Genomic DNA, 9,117 nt, shown 5'->3' with positions numbered 1-9,117 from the left:
TGTTTTGTGGTTTGGTGAAGTACCCTGGTATAAGGTAAGGTTCCCTGGCCCTTTGCAGTCACGTATGTGACTGAGTTCTGCTCAGTGGGTTGTTAGCAGAAGTATGAGACACTTTCTTTAGCACAGACTGCTTAAAGGGAGCCAACTCAGCTAGGAGCTCTGCTCTTTGGTCCTCCTGGCTTTGTCCTTCCTTCTTCCTGGGATGCAGATGGACACTCCAGCAGCCATCTTGGATGATGAGGTGACTTTGGGAAGCTATTCATTGAGGATGCTCACATACACAAAATGACAAGCCCTGTCCCTAATGATAGTGGTGCTGCTGTACCAGCACTGGACTTCAACCAACTGGCGGCGGCGGCGGCGGCTTCTTCTTCTCCTTCTTCTTTTATTTAAGTTTTTATTTATTCATGAGACGCACAGAGAGAGGCAGAGACACAAGCAGAGGGAGAAGCAGGCTCCCCACAGGGAGCCAGATGCGGGGCTCGATCTCAGGACCCCGGGACCATGACCTGAGCCCATGCTTAAGCAGATGCTTAACCAACTGAGCCACCCAGGTACCCCAGCAAACTTGGTCTTCATGAAAACATGTGAGGATCAAAACGTGCCCTACAAGGGGTCATTTGTGGGAGACAGGATAATATTTTGAGATGGTAATTGTGTCTTTTCCTTCCTGAACTTCACCTTCTTCTCCATCCCCGTCAGTGGGAGTTTGATCTTGTTCTTCCATGCCCCAGAAAGCCTGCGGCTGGTGGATGGCCTCCTGACTTTGTTCCAAATGCCTTGGGTTACAGAAGGCAGCAGGGGCTGGTAGAGAAACAGTTGGGGGTTCCCTTGGGAGTGAGGTCTATGTATCCCTGAGTGTTGAGGGCCCAGGCACAGGTGAGGCCAGGCTCCAGATAAGATGGCACCCTTGTGAGCTTAGGGAGGAAGACCCTGGGGACAGGGTCCTTGGTGGCTGCAAAGGGTCTCGTGGCCCAAGTGTGACATGGACATAAGAGAGCTCTGAGATCTGCAGGAGCACGGGAGGTCTCAGCAACAACAGGTGTGAACCGGTGGCCATTGGTGTATCAGCACGGGGTTCCTGCTATAACAAAGTACCACAGACTGGGTGGTTAAAACAAACAGACATTTATTTCTCTCAGCTCCAGAGGCTGGAAGTGTGAGATCGATGTGCCAGCAGAGCTGATTTCTCCAGAGGCCTTTCTGTCCATGGTGCACTCCATCCATCCTCAGGTGGCCTTTCCCCGGTACATGTGCGTTCCTGGGGTCTCTCTATGGGGCCGCATGTCCTCTTCCTCTAAGGCTACCCCGATGCATCAGGGCCCACCCCAATGGCCTTATTTTGACTTAATCAGTTCTTAAAGGCCTTGACTCCCAATACAGTCATGTTCTGAAGGGCAGGATGCTTATGGCAGAGCCGGGTCCAGCACGCACACAGCTCGAGCATCAAGCAGACAGCCCGGCTCCTGCCCCCAGGTCTGCCTTGGCCTCCGTGTGAACTTGGCAGGGCTCCTTGCTCTTCACGCCTCAGTTTTCCCACTTGCACCGTGGCCCTGACCGGCCCACCTCCTTCCTGCGCAGGGCCTGGCACCACACAGCGTCTCTTTCGAGGGGCCTGTCCACCTTCTGTTCCCAAGCAGCACCTTCCTCGGGGGGCGTGGGGCCCGCTTGCAGGGAGTGGCCCGTGTAATTGGCCCCGCGGATCAGGAGGCGCCTCCTGGCCATCCGAGCGTGGCCAGCGTTTTATTTCTCATATTGTTTGGGGACGGTGATTCAGCCAAACGCATCCAGCGAATCAAGACCCAATCACCTGCTGTGAGGAATGTTTAAAGCCGGGTTCCAGTCAAGATCTCGTTAGGAGCTCCTGGAGGCTCTGGGACACAAAATCAGTTCCACTTGGCCAGGGCCGAATGGCATTCTGGGGAAGATGACTCTGATTTGAGGTGGAAAATTGGAGGCAGTCTTCCCAGAGGGCGAGGGTCTGTCCTGGGGCTGTGGGGCTGGCCCGGTGCCCCCCACTCACATTGTGGGCCTGCTCCCCTGGGGTTGGTCACAGAGACCCCCGGCTCCCAGACTCGCGTGGGGTGACAGCAGTCTCAGGCAGCCATGGAAGCAGCCTGTGAAGGTGGCCTTCCAGAAGGTTCCTATTCTTCCCTCTCTTGCACATTTCAAATACTGACTCTCATTATCCTTGTAAACAGGTGGCCCATGGGCATGCACGATTGTTAAAAAATTTTTTTCTAATTAGTTGTCAGAACTTAAATATTAGATATCACACACACTTCCAGATTTTTAGCTTATTAAAGAAAAAAAATTTCACAAGACGCAACAATCCCAGATTGGGGCATCCCCTCCCTCTCACAGTTATGACAGGTCCACCTGCTATACATCGATTATTTGTGTCTCCAGCCTGGCCCCTCTACATATGGGAGTTAGAAATAGCCAAGAAACTCTGAAGCTGTGGCGTCGAGGTGACATCTCTAGGCTGCACCTAGTACTTCCCATTCGTGTTATCCCGCAAGCATTTCCTGAGCACCTACTACTATGTGCCAGCCTCCTGCGTTTGGTCATCAGGACACAGAAGGCACACACGAAAACAAATTAGAACCTCATGTTGTGGTAGACTTTTGAGCCAGCTCAGTGTACTGATGAAAACTACCCCCTCGCCCTTCCTAGGATTGGCCCACCCTTGTGATCAAGGCTCCCTCCCCTGCCCATGGTGGGCACAGGTGCAGAGCTAGCCCATGAGAAGCGGCAGTGATTGGCTCAGAGATGTGTGTGACATGAGAGGGTCAATTGGAATCACAGCGCTGCTTCCGGCCCTCAAGAACAAGGTGTCTCTTTCTGCCGGGTTGGCTGAATTGGTAGGATGTGATCCTGGAGCTGCTGTCACCCCCTTGCTAGAATATCCTTGAGGATGAAGCCATCTCAGGCCACTTCAGAGACTAGACAGGGAGCAAAGCACAGGAACAAATCATCATCCCAGTGCCTGGATCCAGCTGTGACTGAATGTAGCTTGGTCAGGGTTTCTAGGCACCAGAGCGAATGCAGTTCCTTCTTTGTTCAAGCTAGTTTTTTTCTTTTCTTTTTTTTTTTTTTTAAAGATGTTATTTATTTATTTGAAAGAGAGTGAGGGCAAAAGAGAAATACAGAAGGAGAGAGAGATGGAGATGCAGGCTCCCCACTGAGCAGGGAGCCCAATGTGGGGCCCCATCCCAGGACCCTGGGATCATGACCTGAGCTGAAGGCAGACACTTAACCAACTGAGCCTGCCCAGGCGCCCCTCAAGCTAGTTTGAATTGAATGCTTATCTCTGGTAGCTGGAGGGTCCTGGCTGAAGTGAGCGAGGTGGGAGGTGACTCTGGGAGACGCCGGGGTCCCACGAGGGTGGAAGAGGCCCAGTTCTGCTGCCGGCACGGTCTTTCCAAGAGGGACACTCTGAGTAAGCTTGGGGGCTGAGCTGACGTTAATGAAATGGAGGGAGAGCAGGGCAGGAGGACATTCTGCACAGGGGACCCAGAAACAAAGACTGGTAGGTCCATGTTGATTTAAATGAGACAAAAGTGGGAAGCCAGGGGGGCTCGGTCGGTTAAGCATCTGACTCTTGACTTCGGCTCAGGTCGTGATCTCAGGGTCCTGAGATCGAGCCTCACGTCAAGCTCCCTGCTCCGCGGGGCATCTGCTTCTCCCTCTCCCTCTGCTCTCTCTCTCCATCTTTCTCTCTCTCCAATAAATAAATAAACCTCTAAAAACATAAACGAGATAAGACAGTCTCAAAATCTTGGTTCAAATAATCTACCAACACCTCAGCTTTTATTAATTTTTTCCTTCATGCAAGCAGCAATGATCCTCTTAAGTTTTGACCCAGGAACTCCAGAACCTAAATATCATCAGCAGGGTGAGAAACGATCACATAAGGCACCCCCCAGTCCTGGGCCTTGCAGCCTGTGAGGGCTGAGGTCATGTTTCACAGGACACGGCAGCCAGGCCCAAAGGCCAGTCATCTTACAAGGCTCCTTTGTGCAAATTACCCCTCTAAGGACACGTTCACACTGGCAGAAAATAGAATAGGGCTTTACATTTTCACATCCGTCTCCACACTGAAGAGGAGAACATGCGTGGTTTCTTCAGTGACCGTTTTCAATCCCCCACTTATCGGAACCAGCTTTATGATTCCGAGGAGCGTCTGTGTTTTTGCAGCTGTAGGGAAAGCGGGAACATTTTTTTGCTTCTTATCTTGCTGAGATTTCTTTTACCAGCAGTAAGAAAAGCTTAGAGTTTTCAAGGCTAAGTACTAAAATTTCATTATTTGGCACCAAGTGGAGGGAAAAAAAAAAAAAGCAGCTCAACAAGCTGGGAATGTAGACTATGAAAAGGCAAAAAGCAGAAAGGGATTAGCAAGTAAGGGAATTGGGACAACTGCCATTTGCATGTGTGGTGAGAGGCAGCGTGCTCCCAGCGTGCTTGAGGAGCCATGGGTGCGGGAGGTCGCCTTGCTGTGAGTGGACATAACTTGGACCCAAGTGGCTTAAACGAAGAGAGATCATTTTTCCCCGACAAAATGTGAGGGCTGGTGCGGGGCTCCACAGTATCATCAGTGCCCAGGCTCCCTCTACCTTTATGCTGTGCCATCTTAGTGTTGTTTTCCATCCACAAGGAGGCCTTAGGATCACAAGAGGGCTGCTGCAGCTCCGTCAGTCTTTCCCACCCAGTTCTAGGTAGAAAGAGGGAGAAAGGGGTGAAGAAAACCAGTGCTGGCAGTTGTCTTCCCTCATATTTGAGGATCTTTCCCATGAGATGCATTGAATAACCTCACTTTCACCTTTTTGCCTCCAATTTGCCGATAAGGCCATGTCACTGCAGGGAGGCTGGAATATGCAGTGTTTTCTTTTTCTTTCTCTGTCTCCGTCTCTCTCTCTCTCTCTCTTTTTTTTGAGCTGGGCACATGCTGCCCTGATAAATCGGTAAGGAAGAAGGAAAACAGATATTAGGTAGGCGGCTGGCAATCTCTGCTACACGTACTCAAAACTGTGAAGAATCAGTTAATGAACTGATGGTAGCACACACCACCAGCTTGTCCTAGTTTTACATTTTCCCACAGTCACTCAGGTACTTTAAAAATAACTTTATGAATTAAACATCATGGATACAATGAAACCCCCCTGTGTACACTTCCCTCCCCAGTTCTCTCCCCTGCCCCCCACAGTAGGGAGCCACGGCCTCAAATCTTGAAATCTTGAATTTCATGTTTATCAACGCAGAGAAGACATGTACACCCAGAGACAACGTGCAGCATCGTCCTGTATGCTTTCAGTTCATCGAGTGGGCTCGTACTGATCCTTTCCTTCTTCAACTTGTGTTTTTCAATCAGTTTTGTTTGGGGGGCCTCTGTGTGTTGATACCACTCACCATCGGGTAGTGTTCTGTTATATAAGCGGCACATGGTTCACTTGTCAGTTCTGTCCTTCAGGTTGCCTCCAAATGGTGAAGGTGGATGATAGCGTCGTGCACATGCTTGTGTCTGACTCTCTGGTTCACACATGGGTGTGGGAGTCTCTCTGGAGGAACAGCACTGCTGGGGTCACAGGTGAATGTTCCACTTCTTCCAGCTGGTCATAGTGATCACTGGGGCAGGGATGTGGCCTACACCAGGGCTTCTCCCCCTGAGGTCCGTGCACCTCCAGGTTCCTGAGACCCTTTGAGGGGACTTGTGAGGTCAAGGCTGTTTGCATCATAATATCAGGCATTATGGGCCTTGCTCACTCTCGCTCTGACATGAGCGCACTGTGGAAGTCTCCAGGCCTGACATGTGATGATGCCATTGCTCTAACAGCCAATGGAATGTGTGCTTGAATTTTGGTTAAAATTAAGTTTTGAGGGGTGTCTCAGTGGCTCAGTAGTTGAGCATCTGCCTTTGGCTCAGGGCGTGGTCCTGGAGTCCCAGGATCGAGTCCCACGTTGGGCTCCCTGCATGGAGCCTGCTTCTCCCTCTGCCTGTGTCTCTGCTTCTCTGTCTTTGTGTCTCTCATGAATAAATAAATAAAATCTTTTAAAAAAATAAATTTTGAGTATTTAATGTAAATGTCGATAGCTAAAATTCCCACCCACAAAAGCTCTCTGGGGCCCTCACTAATCTTTCAGAGTGTAAAGGGGTCCTGGGACCCTAAAGTTTAAGATTCCTGAGGGCAGACCTGCGGGGTCGGATCAGGGGAGGGACCCTTCATACTTTAGTTGCCTCAGGGCTGTGACAGCTGCGTGACTTCTCTGCCCTCCCATACCCTCACTTCCCTTCCAGGTCTATTTTTTGGGATGCTGATGACGAAGTGATTTCACGAGGTGCAGATGGAGAACACTCTGGTTGTGCTGACTGGCGCCGGCCGCTGGACCATCAGAGGACAGCTCACGCCGAGGGATCGCCAACCTTGGGTTTCTCTGTAGGTAGAACTGCAATCGGCCAGATGGCCACCGGGGGTGGCCAAACCTGGGTCATAGGTCTCTGACCTCTCTGATTCCATTCCTAGCCTGGCAAACTGTGCATCTGAGCAGAGAATCCTTTTCCAGGCTGGGAAGGTCCTCAGAGTGCAGAGGGAGGCACAAGGTCTGAGAGCTTGGCCTAAGTCAGACTCTGCCTCTAACAGTGACATGGGGCGAATTGTTTTACTCTCTGGTCTCAGTTTCAGATGCGCAGAAAAGAGACATACAAGCCTGTACAAAGATCTCTTATTCCCGGACAATCAGAGAGCAATGGGCAACATGATGCCACCACCTAGAAGACAGTTTTGCATATTTCCCCCGGACAGACCATTCTCCCGCACGACCACAGCACAGCCCCAATCGAGAAAGCCACACTGATGGGACACCATCGTCTGACCCACAGACCCTGTTCACACGTTCACATTTTGCCAACTCTCCCAATGTCCTTTATGGTGAAAGGATCCAGGTCAGGACTGCATGCTCAGGACCTTGAGGTTTCCTCTCTCTTGTGTCTCCTGGAATCTGGAATATTCTACAATCCTTCACTGACTTTCATGACTTGGATGCCTTTGAATATTGGGCTGTCTTGTAGAATAACTGCTTCCTAATGATTCGATCCAGCTGATGTGTTTTCAGGAGGGGTGTCACAGAAGTGATGCTGCGTGCTTCTCACTGCACCCTGCCACAGGGCTCCTGACGTCACCGTGCCTCTTTGTTGGCATCAGCTCTCATCACTTGGATGTGGGGGCATCAGGCAGGCTTCCTCACAGCAGAGTTACTCCGTTCCCATTTGTAGGTCATGCGCCTCTGTGGGGAGGTACTTTGAGCCTATGCAGACGCCCCTTTCTCCCTCCACCTTCTCCCTGCTAGTCTTACTATCTTTTGATTCTTGCCAGAAACAGTGGTGCCCAAGCTGGTTGCCAGATGGTGACTTTCCTTCCAATTGTACTGTGTACTCCCTTCCACATTCACAGGTTGGTTTCTGCTTTACTAAACAAGAGCATCTCTTCTCCTTGCTCATTCATTTATTATTTATATTTACTACATTATTTTTATTTTTGACTCAGAGGAAGACAGAGACCCTTTTGAGAGTGAAAGGGGGCACCATGAACAACAACGCAGGGGCACTCTGTATAAACCAGGACTGTCCCCCCCAGAACTGGCAGATGTGCTCACCTATGACATCCTCCATCCTCAGCTCCAGGTGGCCCCCGCTGAGGAGAGCCCTGCTGTGTCCCTCCAAAGGGGAACCCTGCCCACCCAGCTCTGGAGGCCAGGGCTTGGAGGTCTGCCCACCCCCCAGTCCCCACATCCATTACCAGGTCCTGTGCATTTTACTTCCAAAATATAGCCTTAATTAACTGTGTCTTTTTCCTGTGTCAGTCTGGTCTTCACTGCCACCCATCACCTCTGAGACAACATTGCCACTTCCATTCTGCCCCTGCTGTCTTTCCTTTGCAGATAGAGGCCAGAGACATACATGCAGCTCTGAGTCTGTGGCGTCGTGTGCCCTCCCCCGGCTTCCCCAGCAAAGCCCCGCAGAGGCCCCACCCTCCTCACCTGTCTTACCTGGAGCCCGTCTCCCTGTCTACACTGGACAACACCCACTCCAAGCTCCTCCAATTTAGCTTTCTAATGCTAACCTGCAAGCTACTGAGGGTAGTAGATTTTCACACTGGTAAATTTTTATAGTTATAAAATCACTTTTTTACGACCACTCAATTGAATTCGTGTGGAATTATATTGGGACATTGTTTTGGCGCCTCTCTGCAAACCACAGGACTTGGCCCCCGTGGGCCTCCCACCTGCCACCAGAGGGCGCGCTGCAGCGCCCTCGCAGCGCGCCGCCCCCAGCCCTCCCTTGCGGCCACCTGCCCCTGCTGTTTCTCACCCACGGAAGAGCTGGTCAATGAAACAAATTCTTGGTGAGGCACCGTATATAGCCACCTCAAGGATGGAACCTGATAGTGGTGCGAAAACAGGCATGTCTGTAGAAGCCAACTCCAGATCATTTGCATATTTAGAAACGCTTTATTTGGAAGTTCAGTGCACATCCAATATTGAATATCTGCCTTCAGTGCTTTGTATCCTATTCCTCTTGTCATGCTTTGTGATAGAAAGAAAGGGTCATCCATTTTCCACCACACCTCTGGAGGTTGCCTCGCTGCCCTCCCCATGTCTTCTGTCTAGGGGACCTGTGATGTATGCGAGGTGGGATGGCCACCCCGGGACACTCTCCCTCTGTGTTAATTCCTGCCCATCCTCCAGCCTCTGCGCAAACACTGGCTTTCCCTGACCTATCAAAGAGGGTAGGCATCCCCGCTACGTATGCTCAGGAGTTTGCCATCCAGATGTGTTTAAGCTCCTGTGATGGACCATGCACCTCTCTCAGATACTTTTTCTCCAGCAACCTATTTAATCCTGCCAGTGGATGAATAGGGCTGGCACTGTGGTTCTCCCTATTTTATAGATCATAAAACTGATGCTTGGAGAGGTTTCATGATGTGGCCACCTCACCCTGCTGGTAAGGGATAGAGCCATGATTCAGACCCAGGCAGTCTGGCTCCAAGCCCGTGTTCTCAGCCCTTGAATTATGCCATCTCTTCTTCATGTACCATCCCTTAGAATGCTGCATTTATTTTT

General features: G+C 50.8%; 1 long non-coding RNA gene across 2 annotated transcripts; it reads right to left on the bottom strand.

Moving 5' to 3' along the window:
- Positions 1–3,055: 3,055 nt before the first annotated feature.
- Positions 3,056–5,722, bottom strand: LOC140609707 (uncharacterized). Of its 2 annotated transcripts, XR_012011458.1 has the most exons (4): positions 5,410–5,722; positions 4,823–4,953; positions 4,617–4,714; positions 3,056–4,200 (listed from the first exon to the last, which is right to left on the bottom strand). It is a non-coding gene; the product is annotated as an uncharacterized lncRNA (long non-coding RNA). The 2 variants fall into 2 exon arrangements; XR_012011457.1 differs by having other exon boundaries at positions 3,056–4,714; positions 5,410–5,721.
- Between the last annotated feature and the right edge of the window lie 3,395 nt (positions 5,723–9,117).

The sequence above is a fragment of the Canis lupus genome, chromosome 19, assembly GCF_048164855.1.
Source record: "Canis lupus baileyi chromosome 19, mCanLup2.hap1, whole genome shotgun sequence".
NCBI lineage: Eukaryota > Metazoa > Chordata > Mammalia > Carnivora > Canidae > Canis > Canis lupus.
This window is presented reverse-complemented; position numbering and strand designations above follow the sequence as displayed.